The following is a 19,115-nucleotide window of genomic DNA, read 5'->3' as shown; positions in this document are numbered from 1 at the left end:
CACTAAGGGCTGAACATAGTTATATCTCACTGCATCTCTGCAACACGTTGGGAGTTCACACTGGGAATTGGAGGTTTAAGGCCACACAGTAGCTGGGACTGCGCCAACCAGTCTGTTTAGTTCTATAAATTGTGCTGCAAGCCCAGGGCCACTGGAAGGGCTGGGAAGTCTGTGCACTACAAAAGGAGCACAAGGGAGGAGGGGTGGAGGCTGAAACCCAGCCCCAGGCCATGAGCCCCGGCCCTGGGCTGCTACCCGGAAGGAGAGACACATTTTTGCAGTTTCTCCAGAAACACTGTGTGTGTTGGCAGGACTCCTACACTACTGGAGGCCTCTGGGTGATGGTGCGATTTCAAACCAAACCCACAGCAGCAGCAGCAGAACGAGATCTGGAAACCTTCTCACAAGATACTTCCTACCTGCCTGCCCAGGCCCCATTTCTCCCCTCAAGCAGTGACCCATCCTACAGTAAATCCATGGAACAAAACCTGTGGAGTGACAGAGGACATCCGTGTCTACTTCTAACTGTGAGAAGCTGATATCTACTAATTATGGGACGAAGGCTCAGTTTCCTTGCTTTGTAGGAACCTCATCCCTCAGAAGGTGTAAGGACGAGGGTCGCTGCTCCGCTAGACTCGAGACTGAGGACGGATCTCTGCAGTGTAAACGAAGGGTGAGAACAGACATCCCATGGCACCGTCTCTCCTCTGGAGCTGGGCAGCCCCAGATGGATGCTGAAGCCAGAATTTCTGAGAGATGGTGACCCAGGAGGCCCCAAGAGAGTCTCGAGACAGAGAGGCACTCTGTACAGTCACTCTCACAATGCATTAGGAAGGAAGGCAAGAGGCACCGAGAGAGACCAAAGAACAATGAAGTTTTTGTTGTTTTTTATTAGGAAGTGAATGAAATCAAAGAACAAGAAATGACAGAAGCCTACTGCTTGAAGAAGACAGTGAAGCCACTGAGGAAGAAGGAAGAAAATGACAGGAAAAAGAAGGAAAATTCATTTTGCTAATTTTCTACAGTGTTGAGAGGTGGAGTTTCACAAAAGGAAAGAGAAAACAGTCAACAGGAGGGCTGTGCCACCGCCCAGGATAAAGCACCTGCAACATTTGGGTCCTGTATGTGAACCACGGGCTGCAGCCTCTTGCAAAGGATGCTCATGACATTTGCTGTGAAGGATCAAGGAGATAAAAAAATAAAGTCTGAAAGGGGAAGAAAAAGTACTTATGAATAGCATAAAAATATGTACCAGGTCACAAAGAAAACCTTAAAACATATTCCTAAAAACAAAACTTGTACAGTCTTTATTTCCAACCATAAAGCAATCAAACCAAAAATAAAAACATAAGAAACAGCCCCTCTCTGGAAATTTAGAAAATATTTACTCATGTAAGTGCTGGATCAGAGAGGGGAATGCAAACTCTACCTATAGATTACTTGGAAAATAATAAAAACGTGAATATAATGTAACAAGGCCTACAGGATACTAGAAAATTTTACTCAGAGGCAAAACTTAGTCTTAGATCTTTCTGTCATAAAACAAGAATTAAGTAAATATACTAAGCTTCCAATTCACGAAATTTGAGAAAATCAACAGTTTAAACTTTAGGAAATGGGGGAGAGAACAATAAGTTAAAGGCAATAATTAGTAAAACTTTAAAATGCTAATGACTAGCTTGATTTAAAAAAATACATATATATTTGTATATAGTGTTGGTCACAACCTGAAGGATAAGATAAAAATATGGGCAGCTAAGGGCAAAAGTCCCACTACTCCTGGGAAAACAATTCTGAGGACATGGTCTTCACCAAAAGTGGATGAAGGAACTTTCACAAAGGACAATGTCCCTTTATGATCTCAACTTATAAAAATAACTCACCATTGCATTAATTCTAAGAAAGAAAAGAAGCTCCAGATTGTCTTTAAAGATCTTAGATTCCACCTCAATATAATTTTAGCAGTGTCATTTCAAAGATTAATGTCTCAGCAATTCTATTTTGTCATGAACACTGACTGTATTTACTTAACTTGACTGCATTCTAACCTTACATCCTGTCTACGGGGTATGTCCGGCTCTCAGGACCTCTGTTGAGCGGTGTCCCGGCAGGGCCAGACAGCTACTTACCATTGCCCCCCCAAAATAACCACCACCAGGAAATCTGATGACATTACTCAGCAAGCAGACGTCAGCAGCCGGTCCTCAGAGAGTAAACAACTTCCCAAGAGCTCTGGATTAGGGGATCAGAATGACTAGAATTGGTGGGTCCATTCTTTCTTTGTGTATCAAAATCAGAATCAAACTGACCTAATACTTCAGACCACAGCCCTCTTAATAATTTTTTATTTTTCACATTAATTTTAGAAGGGAATAGTCATTTTCAATTTTAATAACACAGCTATCAGCTTTGAAAGCAACTGATACTTTTAGGTAATATAAAAACAACAGTATATTTGTGGGCTTACATTAGTAACTACACAAGGGGCTGAGTTAGTCTTTCAGGTTTTTTAATATTTATATGTTTGTTAAGATTTATTGTTAAATTGGGATATTAGATTAGGATGATGTTTGTACTTTAATAGTTTAATTTTTTGTTAATATGGCTCATGGAAGTCTAAAATAAATTGTTATTAGACACCTTGATGAACCACCTTTCGGTGGTTCTTTTGTTTGCCTAACTGACCTAACATCATGACCCTGCAGGGCAAAGTTACCATGTTATGAATCTTGATCACAGTGGGGGAGGACAGGAAAGAGATGTATAATTCCATCCTGTCTAAATATTCTACTCCCCTGACCCTCCCTGTCCTGTCCCTTGCCTGCTTTCTTTTCCCCCCTGTAGCTTTAGTTCCCATTTCCCACACTACATATTTTGTTATCTTCTTATTGAAAGAGGGTCAACATTTATCTGCCTTATTCATTGCTAAATTTCCAATACCCAAAACAGTCCTTGGCACATGGCAGGCAGTCAAAAAATATTTCTGAATCAATGTTTACTCAACAGCTAATCTTTTTTAACCAATCATTTATCTAAAAATCATACTCATACAAGCTTATACATAACACGGGTATATAACAGCACTTCCAGGTTTCAGAGTATTTTCACTTATTAAAGGAACACAAAGAAAGGGAGGAATCTTCAGAAAAGCCTGAACACGAGGAACCATGGAAGAATCATGTGATCTATCTTTTTCCTACAACCCCTTATTAGAATCAGAAAGTTAGGCTGGGATCAATTTTTATTAATTATTTACAAACCCAGGAACTACAGTAAAGATGTAAATCAGATTTTGTCTTCAGCCCCACTGTCCGTGCCCTCCAGGCTTGCCTGTGCAGCCAGTGGCTGTCTTGTCTGCCTCTCCCGGCAGAGTGGTAACTTCATCAAAGGGGCACAGCCTGGGAAAGAGCCAGGTGTGTTCTTAGGTGGGAAGGGTCAAAATTAGTTCAGACATTTGTGGACCACAAGCCATGCACAGAGCCAGGTACTAGGAGTGCAAAGACCAAATGCCCACGCTGTCCTTGAGTGGTAGCAGGGGAATACGTAAATGATGACAATGTGGTGCAGGTTAAAAGAGAAAGAAGGTGTCTGGAAGTGAAAGTCGCTCAGTCGTGTCCAACTCTTTGAGACCCCGTGGACTGCAGCCTACCAGTCTTCTCCGTCCATGGGATTCTCCAGGAAAGAATACTGGAGTGGGCTACCATTTCCTTCTCCAGATCTTCCTGACCCAGGGATTGAACCTGGGTCTCCTGCATTGGAGGCAGACTCTTTAACCTCTGAGCCACCAGGGAATGTCCCCACCCTATGAGTAAGATAAACTCATTAACTCCATTTTACTGATGACCAAACTAAAGCTTCTCTGGAGGAGGAAATGGCAACCCACTCCAGTATTCTTGCCTGGAAAATCCCATGGACAGAGGAGCCTGGCGGGCTACAGTCCATGGGGTAGCAAAGAGTTAGACACGACTGAACTACCACCACCACCAAATTGAAGCTTAGAGCAGTATGGTTAAAGCGCTGGTAACAGGCAATGGTGGCAACTGGGTCCAATTCTTGGGAGCTTAATTCTCATGGTCTTCTCATGATCTACTAGGAAAGACACCTGACCGTAATCTGTATCTAACTGAAACAAGACAAGAACCTGGAAAGCAGCATCCGTCCACTCCACAAACCTTTGTTAAGCACCCACAAGGTATCGAACAGTTTCCCAGGCACTGGGCATTCAACAGACACCAGATAACATCTCTACACAGCAGGGAGGGATCTGATGGAGAGTAAATGGGCTGCTGTTTGGAATCAGAGTCAAGGAAGTCTCTCTGAGGTGGCACAGGGTGGCACTGTGGAAGGCGAGATTTGGACGAGGAGTCAGCGATGCCGGGAATGGACGAGGGGGCACCAGGCGGAGCACAGGACTTGGGGGTGGGACCACGGGGACATCTGAGGAAAGAGGGGGAGAGAGGGAGATGAGCTTAAGGCCAGGCAGGAGGTGTAAGATGCAGAGCTTTCTAAGCCGGGACAAGAAACTGGGGTTTTATTCTAAATTTCATGAAAAGCCCACCAGAGAGTTTTACCCAAGGGAATGGTATGATCCGATTCTTGTTTTCTAAAAAGATCCCTTCGGCTACCAGTGGAGAAGAGTCAATGAGAGGATGAGAGGGGAGGCAGAGAGACAGGAATAAAGCTCCTGGAGTAGTAGTCCAGATAGTTAAGAGAAGATGCTTGCTTGGCCTGGTAGTCGCCATGAGATGGGTAGTTGAATCTGGTTATGTTTTGGAGATGGACTGATCAGGACTTGTTGATGAACAGAATACAACCAAATTCACTGACTCCCAGATCACAGCTGTCATATCTGACTAGAAGTTTTGTACCAGTGTTGTGTAGAAATCCGGGGAGGGCATCCTGGAGAAGCTTGGTCTTTTCCAGATCCACCCACAAGATGGCACCAAGAGCTACCTTGAGGCAAAGCTCCCTCCTAGCTTCTTCCTCTGGTCCTTGTCTGAGGGCAATCTAAACATCCCATGCGTGCATACTAGGTTGCTTCAGTCATATCTGACTGTTTGCGACCCCCTGGACTGTAGCCCACCAGGCTCTTCTGTCCATGGGATTCTCCAGGCAAGAACACCAGAGTGGGTTGCCATTTCCTCCCCCAGGGATCCTTCCCACCCAGGGATCAAACTCGAATCTCTTTTGTCTCCTTCATTGGCAGGCGGGTTCTTTACCGCCACCTGGGAAACCCAATATCCACTTTCAATGTCCTATAGTCTCCTCTCTCCGCTTACCTACTCTTAATTTGCCCTCCAGTCAATTTACACAGCACGTATTTACAAGAACCCTTTTATGTGTTACCTCAATTGGATTCCAAAATCAAGTCACAGGCTACAGTGAAACTGTTCAGGCTCTTTTTTCCCCAAACCCCACAGTGTTGGGCAAAAAATGGTGTCTGGATTAATGAGCTATTTAAAGAGTTTAACACAATTCCTGACAGTGAGTAATGTTCAGTAAATTCTAAATATCTACAGAAAAGGTTTTCCAAGAAGTTTTTGCTATGAAAGTATACTTTTACTAACACACACACACACAGGCATTTTTAAAACTATATTTTTCCAAACAGCTATTTCTTGCAGAGCACTCAGGTAATCGCTAATAAGAACCATGAACATCATGATACCTTTAAATACTGTACAAAATAGGACCCATTTCTTAAATATTAATGTAGTTGGTACAGGGGACAAATAAAGGTTTTCTTGAAACCCTCGAAGAGGACTGACTGCCTCTGAAGGTGAAAACAGAAGGAACCAACCCAGAAAAAAATGAGCCTAGCCAACTGAAGGATAACCCAACCCATGTACCTCTCTTTAACTGTGTCACTGAAATTTAAGAATCCCTCAAATCCAACAGCAGAAATCTGAGATGTAACATCACGGAGGCCAGACAAGAGTCTACTTCTCACCCACGCATGCATGCTTAGTTGCTCAGTTGTGTCCAACTCTTTGCAACCCTCTAGACTGTAGCTTGTCAGGCTCCTCTGTCCATGGGATTTTTCAGGCAAGAATACAGGAGTGGGTTGCCATTTCCTTCTCCAGGGAATCTTTCTAACTCTCCCGTGTCTCCTTCACTGCAGGCAGATTCTTTACCTGCTGAGTCATCGAGAAAGCCCACTTCTCCCCTAGATCCTCCTAAAAGAGGAGAATGACCACTTGTATGAACTGGTCAGAATGAGAAGAAGGGTATACAGGCTGCCAGGGAGTGAGAAGAGAGACGCTGAGAACTCAGTGTTATTGACTCAGCTCCCTCCCAGAGAAAACCTGAATCCAGAAGGCATGGATGACGTGCAGACAAGAGGAACATTCCTGACCAAAGATTAATAAGTTAGCATCTTGCCTCTGTCTGGGACAAGTCTATTTCAGGCATATTTTCATGAACAGGTCATGTTTATCGCACACCCTGCACACTCAGACAGCAGTCCACCTTGTTCAGAAGGCCCGACAGCTGCCTGCCCGCTAGCTGACCATATCAGCCATCCCGAAGCAAACACCAGCCCAGGTTTCACCAGGTTAGCTTCATAAACCTCAATGCTATCTGAAGGGGGTTACACACACACAACAAAATGAATTCTCCACTATCAGCCAAGCTTCCCTTCACCAGTATTCCTGAGGTGGAAGAGATAGGGGTTTGAACTCTGACCTCTCTCCCCTCAAAAAACGGTAACTTTAGGCAAGTTTCTTCATTTTGCTAAGTCTCACCTGGAAAAACACAGTGGGGACAGGGGAGCCTGGTGGGCTGCCGTCTATGGGGTTGCACAGAGTCGGACATGACTGAGGCGACTTAGCAGCAGCAGCAGCAGTGAAGCAGAAATGAGTAACAGATTTTCAGCTCTCTGTGCGGTGCCGGCATAGAACCATTATCACTGGTGAAAGCGGCTGCATACACATTCACAGTGCCCCTCATCTGCGTCCAGAGCAAGGACGAAATCCTTGCTAGGTGTGGAAGCCAAACACACAGGTGTTGGCAGAAAGCGGGCTTCCAAACTGAAAGCTATTTGAAAAAGACACAGAGTTAACACTGCTCATCCCTGCCTCCTTCTTCTGTTAAATCACCAGACGCCCTGAACGCAGCAGTTCTCAACCTGAGGGTCTACTGTTGAAACCGTCTCCCAGTCCTCTTTTACGAGGGCTATCCAGAGAGTCTTAGTAATGGGCCTACATGGTTTTGTTTAACAAATAATACTGGTTTCTTTAAAACTTTATTTTGGAACATTTTTCACTACTAATTATGTCTAATTCCAAATGTCAAATAACCAGCTCAGAAAAATCCAGGAAGAAGTCATTTTCAGTTTAGAAAACTGAACTCTGAGTTTCAAAAGAGAAACCACTGGGGAAAGAGGGAGGTATATATTAAACAATGAAGGCAGTAACACTATCAACAGAGATGAGCAACTCGTGGGGTAGATGAAAGCCTTCGATCCAGGATGGGGGTTCAGCATGGGGGTTGAGGGGAGAACGGCTAGAGCCTTGGGCCTAAGTCATGGAAAATCCCTGCCTCCCCCTTCAGTGCTCACAGCAGCAAAGAGCCCAGGCGAGAGGCTCCCCGGGGAGGCTGTCTTCTCCCAGGGCTGCTTCCTCCTAATGGTTTTAAGGTAAAATCTTGACCAGAAGTTGTCTGTTATTTGCATTTTTAAAATGCATATTTACAGCCTCCAAACTAAATATATATACACATATTTAATAGTTTTACTTATTTTTGGCTGTGCGGGGTCTTCATTGCTGCTCGGGCTTTTCTCTAGTTGAGCAGGGGCTCCTCTCTAGCTGTGGTCCGCAGGCTTCTCATCGCTGTGGTTCCTCCTGCAGAGCGCAGGCTCTAGGCACGTGGGCTTCAGCAGCCGCAGCCCCTGGGCTCCAGAGCACAGGCTCAGTAGTCCTTTGCCTTTTCTAGACTACCCAGCAGCTGGAATCACACAAGTATGCAGCTTTTCCAGACTGGCTTCTCTGACTTAGTAATATGTATTTAAGGCTCTTCTGTGACTTTTTTGTGGCTTGATAACTCATTTCTTTTCAGTACTAACTAATATTCCACTGTCTGGATGTACCACAATTTACTCTTTCACCTTAGTTGCTTCTAAGTTTTGACAATTATCAATAAAGCTGCTAAAAACATCCTTGTGCAGGTGTTTGCGTAGTGTAAGTTTTCAACTCCTTTGAGTAAATACAAGGAGAGCAAACGCTAGATCTATGAGAGCAGTCTGTTTAGATTTGTAAGTGGCTGCCATTCCACATTCCCTCCAGCACTGTTTACATTTCCCACCCCACCCCGGCCCGTTGCACCACATCCTTGTCAGCATTTGGTGGTGTCACTGTTGATTTTGGCCATTTAAATAGGTGTGGAACAGTATCTTACTGTTGCTGTAATCTACGTTTCCCCTGACACATGATGGGGTGCATCTTTTCATATGCTTATCTGCTATCTGAATATCTTTGGTGAGGTGTCTGTTAAGGTCTTTGGCTCATTTTTTAACCAGATTATTCATTTTCTTTCTTTTTAATTGGAGTATAGTTATTTCACAATGTTGTGTTAGGTCTTGCTGTAGAGCCCAGTGAGTCAGTCGTACATAGACTTATCTCCCCCTTCCTTGGATTTCCTCCCCATTTAGGTCACCACCCAGCACTGAGGAGAGCTCCTTGTGCTATGCAGCAGGTTCTCATCAGCTATCTGTTCTATATGGAGTAGTGTGTACATGTCACTCAGATTGTTCACTTTCAATTATTGAGTTTTTAAGACTTCTTTATATAATTTGGACATCAGACACTCTCTGACATAAATGGCAGCAATATCTTTTTTCAATCCATCTCTTAGAGTAATGGAAATAAAAACAAATGGGACCTAATTAAACTCAAAAACTTACACGCAGTAAAGGAAAGCATGAAAAAAATAAAAAGACAATCCACAGAATGGGAGAAAATACTGGCAAACAGTACAACCAACATGGGATTAGTCTCCAAAATTTGCAAACAGGTCATGGGGCTTAATATTTTTAAAAAAATAAAATTAAAAAATGGACAGAAGACCTGAATAGCCATATCCAAAGAAGACAGATGGGCAAGGGGCACATGAAAATATACTCAATATCACTAATTATTAGAGAAATGCAAATCAAAACTACAATGAAATAGCAGCTCACACCAGTCAGAATGGCCATCATCAAAAAATCTACAAACAATAAATGCTGGAGAAGGTGTGGAGAAAAGGGAACCCTCCTAGAATGTTAGTGGAAATATAAATTGGTACACTCTCTATGCAGAATAGTATGGAGGTATCTTTAAAAAGTAAAAACAGAGCTACCATACTAATCCAACAATCCCACTCCTGGGCATATATCCAGAGAAAAATGCCAAGACACAGAGGCAACCTAAATGTCCACTGACGGATGAATGGATAAAGATGTGGTACATATATACAACATAATATTACTCAGCCATTGGAAAAGGAATGAAAATAATGCCATTTGTAGCAACACAGATGGAACACAGATGGACCAGGAAATTATCATACTACGTCAGTCAGACAGAGAAAGACAAATATCATATGATATTGCTTACATGCAGAATCTTAAAAAAAATTAAAATAAACTTATTTACAAAACAGACTGACAGATTTACAGGAAAAACTTATGGTTACCAGGGAGGAAGGGGGAAGAGGAGGGACAGACTGGGAGTTTGAGACTGAAATGTACACACTGCTATATTTAAAACAGATAAAGGAACTATGGAATGGCACAGAGAACTCTGGTTAATATTCTGTCATAACCTAAATGAGAAAAGAATTTGAAAAAGAATAGATACATGTTTATGTATATGTATAAATTAATAACTTTGCTGTACACCTAAAAAAAAACAACATTCAAACAACATTCTTAATTAACTATAATATAAAATACAAATTTTTTAAATGTTTGGTAGAGTTCACCAATAAAACGATACGGGCTGGGGCTTTCTGTTTTGGAAGGTTACTGACCCAATTTCTTCAGTAGATAGGTCTATTCAGATCTATTTCTTTCCATGTGAGCTTTGGCAGATACTGTCTTCTCAAGGAATTGGTCCATGTCATCCAGGTAATCTAAGTGCGGACACAGAGCTGTGAAAGTATTCTTTTACTATCCTTTCAATTTCCATGAGATCTGTAGTGAAGTCTCCTATTTCTGAAATTAGTAATTTGTATCTTTTCTCTTTTGTAGTTAGCCTTATACAGAGACTAATACATTTTACTGATCTTTTCAAAGAACCAGCTTTTGGTTTCAAGGATTTTCTCTATTGATGTCTTGTTTTCAGTTTCTTTGGGATTTCAGTTCTTGTTGTTCAGGTGCTCAGTTGTGTCTGACTCTTTGCAACCCCATGAACTGCTGTACACCAGGCTTCTCTGTCCGTCACTATCTCCTGGGGTTTGCTCAAATTCATGTCCATTGAGTCAGTGATGCTATCCAACCATCTTATCCTCTGTTGCCCTCTTCCCCTCTTGCCCTCAGTCTTTCCCAGCATCAGGGATTTTTCCAACGAGTCAGCTCTTCGCATCGGGTATTGTATTGACCACGTAAGGTATCGCATCAAACTACTGGAGCTTCAGCTTCAATATCAATCTTTCCAATGAATATTCAGGACTGATTTCCTTTAGGATTAACTGGTTTGATCTTGCTGTCCAAGGGACTCTCAAGAGTCTTCTCCAGCCATCAATTCTTCAGCACTCAGCTTTCTTTATGGTCCAGCTCTCACACCTGTACATGACTCCTGGAAAAACCAAAGCTTTGACCATAGGGACCTTTGTCAGCAAAGTGATAGCTCTGCTTTATAATATGCTGTCCAAGTTTGTCATAGGTTTTCTTCCAAGGAGCGAGTGGCTTTTAATTCCATGGCTGCAGTCACCATCTGCAGTGATTTTGTAGCCCCAGAAAATAAAATGTGTCACTATTTCCCCATTCATTTGCCGTGAAGTGATGGGACCGGATGCCATGATCTTAGTTTTCTGAATGTTGAGTTTTAAGGCAGCTTTTTCACTCTCCTCTTTCACCCTCATCAAGAGGCTCTTCAGTTTCTCTTTGCTTTCTGCCATTAGAGTGGTATCATCTGCATATCTGAGGTTGTTGATATTTCTCCCAGCAATCTTGATTCTAGCTTGTAAGTCTTCCAGCCTGGCATTTAGCATGATGTACTCTGCATATAAGTTAAATAAGCAGGGTGACAATATACAGCCTCGATGTACTCCTTTCCCAATTTGGAACCAGCCCATTGTTCTATGTCCGGTTCTAACTGTTGCTCTTGACCTGCATACAGGTTTCTCAGGAGGTAGGTAAGGTAGTCTGGTATTCCCATCTCTTTAAGAATTTTACACAGTTTGTTGTGATCCACATAGTCAAAAGCTTCAGCATGGTGAATGAAGCAAAAGTAGATATATTTTTGGAATTCCCTTGCTTTTTCTACGATTCAATGTATGTTGGCAATTTGATCTCTGGTTCCTCCACCTTTCTAAACCCAGCTTGTACATCTCGAAGTTCTCAGTTCACGTACTGTTGAAGCCTAGATTAAAGGATTTTGATCATTACCTTGCTAGCATGTGGAATGAGTGCAATTTTGAAAATTCTCTGGCATTGCCTTTCTTTGAGACTGGGATTTTCATCCCAGACTGGGCTCTTCCAGTCCTGTGGCTTCTACTGAGTTCTCCAATTTGCTAGCATATTGAACGCAGCATTTTCACAGCATCATTTTTTAGGATTTGAAATAGCTCAACTGGAATTCCATCACCTCCACTAGCCTTGTTCGTAGTAACGCTTCCTAAGGCCCACTTGACTTCACATTCCAGGATGTCTGGCTCTAGGTGAGTGACCACACCATCGTGGTTATCCCGGTCATTAAGACCTTTCTTCTATAGTTCTTCTGTGCATTCTTGCCAACTCTTAATATCTTCTGCTTCTGATAGGTCCTTGCCATTTCTGTCCTTTATTGTGCCCATCTTTGTGTGAAATGTTCCCTGGCCATCACCAATTTTCTTGAAGGGATCTCTAGTCTTTCCCACTCTCTTGCTTTCCTCTCTGTCACTGCATTGTTCACTTAAGAAGGCTTTCTTATCTCTCCCTGCTATTCTCTGGAACTCTGCATTCAGCTGGGTGTATCTTTCCCTTTCTCTTTTGCCTTTAGCTTCTCTTCTTTCCTCACCTATTTGTAGGGCCTCCTCAGACAACCACTTTGCCTTCTTATATTTCTTTTTCTCAGGGATGGTTTTGGTCACCACCTCCTGTACAATGTTACAAACCTCCACTTATAGTTCTTCAGCCACTCTGTCTACCATATCTCATCACTTGAATCTATTTGTCACTCCACTGTATAATCATTAGGGATTTCATTTAGGTCATACCTGAATGGTCTAGTGGTTTTCCCTACTTTCTTTAATTTAAGCCTGCATTTTACAATAAGGAGCTGATGATCTGAGCCACAGTCAGCTCCAGGTCTTGTTTTTGCTGACTGTAAAGAGCTTCTCCATTCTTTGCTGCAAAGAATATACTAATTCTTATTGTTTTTCTTTGGCTTACTTTGGATTTAATTTGCTCTTCTTTTCCTCTAAGTTTAGATTACTGATTTTAGATCTTTCTTCTTTTCCAACATGCGCATTCAATGCCACAAATTTTTCTCCATGCACTGCTTTTGCTGCAGCCCACAGATTTTGATAAACTACGTTATCATTCTCATTCAGCTCAAAATATTTGAAAATTTATCTTGAAATTTCCTGTTTGACCCGTGTATTACTTAGAAGTATATTATTTAATCTCTGATTATTTGGGGATTTTCCAGCTACCTTTATGTTCTTCATTTCTAGTTTAATTCCACCATGGTTGGAGGCCAGACATTGTTTGATTTCTAGTCTTTTAAATCTGTTAAGATGCTGTGGCCCAGAATGTGGTCCTAATAAGTGTTCCATCTGAGCTTAAGAAAAACGTGTATTCTGATACTGCTGGATGAAGTAGTCAATAGATGTCAATTTTATCCAGTTGACTGATGGTCCTATTGAGTTCAGGGCTTCTCAAGTGGCACAGTGGTAAAGAATCTGCCTGTTAATGAAAGAGACACAGGTTCAATCCCTGGGTCAGGAAGATCCCCTGGAGAAGGAAATGGCAACCCACTCCAGAATTCTTGCCTGGAAAAATTCCATGGACAGAAGAGGCTGGCAGGCTACATGTAGTTCATAGAGTCGCAAAGAGCTGGACATGACTGAGCACACACTATTGAGTTCAACTATGTCCTTACATAGATTTCTGCCTGCTAGATTTGTCCATTTCTAAAAGATTGGTGCTGAAGTTCCCTACTATGTTAGTCTACTATCTCTCCTTGCAGTTCCACTGGTTTTTGTCTGAAGCAGTCTGATGCTCTGTTGCTGGGAGCATATATATTAAGAACTGTTATGTCTTCTAGGAGAGTTGATCTCTCCATCATATGTAGTGCCTCTGTTCAGCTTTACTCATTAAAAGCTTCCCTGGGTGGCTCAGATGGTAAAGAATCTGCCTGCAATGCAGGAGACCCAGGTTTGATCCCTGGTCAGGAAGATCCCCTAAAGATGGGAATGGCAACCCACTCCAGTGTTCTTGCCTGGGGAATTCCATGGACAGAGGGGCCTGGCAAGCTAGGGGTTGCAAAGAGTTGGACACGACTGAGTGATTAACACACAGCTTTAGGTCAGAGTGTTGATTTCCAAACACCTTATGTACAGAACTGGAAACCAGAAGTCCAATACATTTTGAATAAAATTACGTGCAGAAAGTCTCAAAAAGAAAGTGAAAGTGAAGTCGCTCAGTCGTGTCCGACTCTGCGACCCCATGGACTGTAGCCTATCAAGCTCCTCCATCCATGGGATTTTCCAGGCAAGAGTGCTGAGTGGACTGCCATTTCCTTTTCCAGGGAATCTTCCCGACCCAGGAATCAAACCTGGGTCTCCTGCATTGCAGGCAGACGCTTTACCGTCTGAGCCACCAGGGAAGCCCCCAGAAGCAGGAAGTCTCAAATTATAATCCAAATATACTTGTTAGATGACAGTAGCCATAACTGCATAAGCATTTTGCAAAGTAGGAAGTGTCTAAGGGGATGTGCACCTCTGAAATGCTGCAGAGAGGCCAACCCAGAACCATTTTCCCTGGGCCCACTCTCTGCTTCCTCTGACAGGTGATGGGGCTGCATGAAGCAGGCAAACAGTCCTTATTAGTGCCTTCAAAGCAACCACTGGTTAATAACCACTGGTGATTTGAAGGTGTTATTTTAAGCATTTTACACTTTAATATGCTAGACTGTTATTTATGTGTGGTAGTTTAGTCGGTTTCAGCTATGCTTTAGGAAATACATTCAGCCTTTTGAGTTCACTTATAATGAATTGTAATCTTTCCCATTCGAAACAGTAAGAAATGACTACTATTTGATACTTTCACTTAGAGTATGTGATGTCCAGGAACCAACTATTAAGGTTAAGCCAAAACTGCCTATGCATACCCTACATTCCAGAGGTGAGAATTTTGGGTCTGTTCACAAAGATCCTTAGGGGACATGTGCAAAGATGTTTGTCCAGGGTTATACAGTGGCAAGGAGTTACAAGTGATATGGATATATCTAACTGGGGGACAGTAATATGATAGACCCTTTTTTGTTTTGCTGCACCAGGATCTTAGTTCCCCAGCCAGGGATTGAACCCATTCCCCCTGCCGTGGAAGCAAAGTCCCAACCACTGGAAGTTCAATGCTGCAGATCTTAGAAGCATATGCTAAGTGAAAAAAGAAAACAGAATGAGATCTGGAATATAGTATTATTTATGTAAATTACAATACTTAAGTACATAACAAAACATATTTTTCTAAGAATACATAAAAACAAAATGACATACAGTAAATACATTAGAATGGTCACCTGTGGTAGGCAGGGAGGGAGTGGAGAATCAAAGACAAACCAAACAACAAAAAAAGAGAGGAACCTTGGGAAATATGCAAGGATTTTTAAACACAAAAAGCAATAACCAAGCTTCCCTGGTGGTTCAGTGGTAAAGAATCTGCCTGCCAATGCAAGAGACACAGGTCAGATCCTACAAGTCGTGGAGCAACTAAGCCCAAGCACCACAACTATTGAGCCTGTGCTCTAGAGCCCGGGAGCCACAACTACTGAGCCCACGTGCCTCAACTGCTGAAGACCACGTGCCTAGAGCCTGTGCTCCACAAGAGAAGCTACCACAGTGAGAAGCCCACGCACCGCAACTAGACAGCAGCCGCCGCTCACTGCAACTACAGAAAAGCCCCCACAGCAACAGATCCGGCACAGACCAAATAAATAAACAATAACTAAAAATTATTTTTTAAAAGTAATAACCATAAAGAAAAAGATTAATAAATTAGATTTTTTAATTAGGAAGTGTTGTTCATCAAAAGACCCTAGTCCGAGACTGAAAAGGTTAAGTAACAGAATGTATTTGCAAAAGATATAACTGAGAAAGGATGCATACCCGTAATATATAAAGAATGCCTGAAGATCAGTGAGGCAAAACTAGACAACCCGACTGCAGAGTCTTGCACAGGCGGATGATGTTAATACACTAGGAACTGGGAAGGATAATTCAGTCCTCTGTGTCGGAATTCCAACCAGGAAAAGAAAGTGAGCTCATCAAGAATTTAAGTTTTAACAATTTTATAAGAATGTATGTAAGCAGGAAATTTGAACAGATATTTTAAACCTTATAAAACATAAACAAATGTCATTGGCTAAAATCTCTTCTATTTTAAGAGAGTTCTTGAGAGAAAATGGAAAAAGCATCTGCATTGACAACTTGTGTATCTACAAGGGGAAATGAGTTACTTATGCAATTACTACACAGTAGAAAGCTTTGTTTCCATAGAGATTATGACACAACTGATTTAGGCCTTAAATTAGAATATTCCGATTTGAATTGAGAAATGATCTTTTTGTCTAAATGAATAGTGTATTCAGTGCGAATAACAGCTCTGCACATCTGCTGATATCATTTCCTCTGCACTTCAGTAATAATTAATAATGAGAATACATCCACACAAGTCCTAAAAATGAATTCATACCCCAAAAGTTTCACAAGCGCCTGAAAATATACAAGGAATGACACATTTCTACAGGATGTACGAAAATACATAAAAAACTAACATAAAACATTTCAAGATGTCTTCCTGCTCATTTCACATCTATTGCATTTAAACAGTCTTGTGAACAGCAAGACCAAAAATGTCAATTCTGTCTTCCTTCCGTCATCACTACCTGAATATAACAGATAAACTATATTGTGGGAGCTGGGAGGGGTGAGGAAAGCATATTAATCCAAAGCACAAAAGCATCAGAATGTTAAGTTTCAAAAGGAATGAAGCATCATACGAGCCATGGATAGTGTGTGCGAAACCCTTCAATGGCCCCACGCTGCCCGCGGTAAGGCCTACACTCTCAGTTAAGACATTCAAGGCTCCTGCAGTGCTCAAAGCCTGGACTCCAACTGCCTCAACCTCTCAGAACTCCTTCAGAGTCCCTGTCTCTTGCTGTGGCCACGTCACTCATTTGGTGTGGCACATTCCTGACTTCTTCCTCTTCTCCCCTAACTCCTCCCCATCTTTCTAAACTCTATCAAGGGGAAGCCCTACCTACACCTCTGGCCCCAACCTCCACCTGGATGAAGTGTCACACACCGATGCGTTTCCAAGGCATCCTGGGTTTATCTCCATCATAGTGGGATTATATGCACTTGTTTTTCCTACCAAACTGGCTTCTGAGTTCTATTCACTTTAAAAAAACTGGAACCTAAGAAAGTAGAGTGCTTGATAACTGCTGAATCAACTAATGAATTCTGAACTCAATTACTAAATGACTGAAATTCCCAATATTGCCCCATGTTTCCATAATAAATGTTCCTAAAGGAAATACCTAAGAAAATAAAGGATGAACAATAATCCCAGATGTTAGAGTAAAATCAAGATGGACTAGGTTTCCCGACAGGCTTCCTGAGGAGCCACTCTGCTTCCTTCCTAATTTCACTGTGAGATCTTTCCAGCTGAATGTATATTCCATCTCACTCCCAAAGGTCTCCAAAGAAACCATCCAATCTTTAGTTTTGTTACTGGTGAGTATATTCTCAATTAGTCCAATAGTCAAACTAAGTTCTGCGTGATTAGATTCTTGTCTTGCTGCTGCTTTGGGCATTTTGGCTCTCCAGTTGAACTGCTCTTGTCAACCACGTTTTGTTTAGAAAGGGCCTAACCTCCTTTTGAAAAATTGTTTTCCATTAAATTATAACATATAATAAGTGAAAAATAGCATTGGTTTTGAGCATGCATAATGAAGTCTCAAAAGAAAGCATGATATTAAAAAAAAACAGGAAGTAAGCCTTCTCTATATCAATCAAAGGCACAATTTTCATATAAAAATGTTAGGATATGACCATGTGACTTAGGAGAAAAATGTGAAAAATCAATAAATAAAAGCGAAAAATATTTTGGAGACTAATAACAAATTTTGAATGTGTACCTATATACACTCAAAATATCTTTATATATCAAAGTAAATGAAACTTGAATTTTATCATACTGATTTAATAGTGTAGGAAAACTTTCCCAATAAAAAGACTTATTAGAGAAAGTATTAGAGGGGACTTCCCTGGTGGTCCAGTGGCTAAGCACTCCCACATGTGCTAACCACAGAGGGCCTGGGTTCTATCCCTGGTCAGGGCACTAGATCCCACATGCCACAACTAAGACCTGGTGCAGCCAAATAAATAAAAAACATCTTTAAAAAGTGAAAAAGTGTTAAAATATCAAACATACATGGCAGTGATAAGGAATAAATCTAAAACATGAAGTTATATTCATAAATCAGCCTCAGAAAATAAACGACGGCAGACCACTTCTATAAGTAGCTACTTTCATTTATTCTACATTAATTTTTCACAAACAATTTTCAGTAAACAGGTGGCTGAAGGATTTTGGGAAACAGATTCCTAGCACACTGAAGACTTTTTCAGAGAAAGACACTGTGGGATCCATGATGGGCTAGCTTAATTTACCTTACCATAGGTAGTCTGAAAAAAGACTTTCAACAGAAAAGAACAAAAAGTCTGAATATGTGGCTTTATTTTCATGGCCATTTAACTTGGATTAGCTCTGCACACTGTCAGGCAGAGCAATCACTTCAGGGTATCTGAACTGTGGTGGATCTGAAGTCAGGGCCCCACAGGAATCACTGAAGATCTGCTCACAGAGGTGAATGTGCTTGGGGAAAGGGGATTCAGAAGAAAGAGCTAATATTGAATGAAATGCATGAAAGAAATGTGGAAACGTTTTAAATCTATGGCCCTTCTGGAGGTGAATATTGGAGAGTCTGATATTCCAGTGACCCAACAGTTTGTGTCTGCAACTGGTATGTTGAATATGCCAGGCTCTTGTGCAGGGTAACCAAAAGTGACTTTAAATCTTTTCCCCACTTTAAACCTGTTAATGGAAAGAGTACTTCCTCTACTCCTAAAATGAAAATGTCTGTGTCTTTATCTGTGAATTGTGTTGTTCAGTTGCTCAGTTGTGACCAACTCTTTCCAACCCTACAGATTGTAGCCTGCCAGGCTCCTTTATCCATGGGATTTCCCAGGCAAGAATACTGGAATGGATTGCCATGCCTTCCTCCAGGGGATCTTCCTGACCCAGGGATCAAACTCCCACCTCTTGTGTCTCCTGCATTGGCAGACGGGTTCTTTACCACTGAGCCACCAGGGAAACCCAAAACAAAGACAAGTCTTGCAAAATTTTCTGCCCTTTTTTTTCTTTCATAATTGAGATTTTATTGGTTGTTTTGAGGATCAGTACACAGACATTTCAATTTGTACTCAATTCTTCATATACGTACCAAAAATCTAAAAAATCATGTAGTTGTATTTCTTAACAGTTATTCCAGTGACTTTCCAGCTTAAAATCTGGAGTAAATTTTCCTTAACAGGATATTAAGTACCAATACGTTCAAATACTGATACGCTGTTACATCCTAAGTCCCACTGATTCACATTTTAATATCAAATACACTACATACTCAAACTGTCAATAGTTCACAGCA

At 41.6% G+C, this 19,115-nt stretch overlaps 1 protein-coding gene across 2 annotated transcripts in view; it reads right to left on the bottom strand.

The window, feature by feature from the left end:
- Nucleotides 1-19,115, bottom strand: part of PDE8A (phosphodiesterase 8A) — a 143,255-nt gene that overhangs the window by 70,426 nt on the left and 53,714 nt on the right. The window lies entirely within an intron of this gene.

Source organism: Capricornis sumatraensis, chromosome 19 (genome assembly GCF_032405125.1).
Source record: "Capricornis sumatraensis isolate serow.1 chromosome 19, serow.2, whole genome shotgun sequence".
Lineage (NCBI taxonomy): Eukaryota > Metazoa > Chordata > Mammalia > Artiodactyla > Bovidae > Capricornis > Capricornis sumatraensis.
This window is presented reverse-complemented; position numbering and strand designations above follow the sequence as displayed.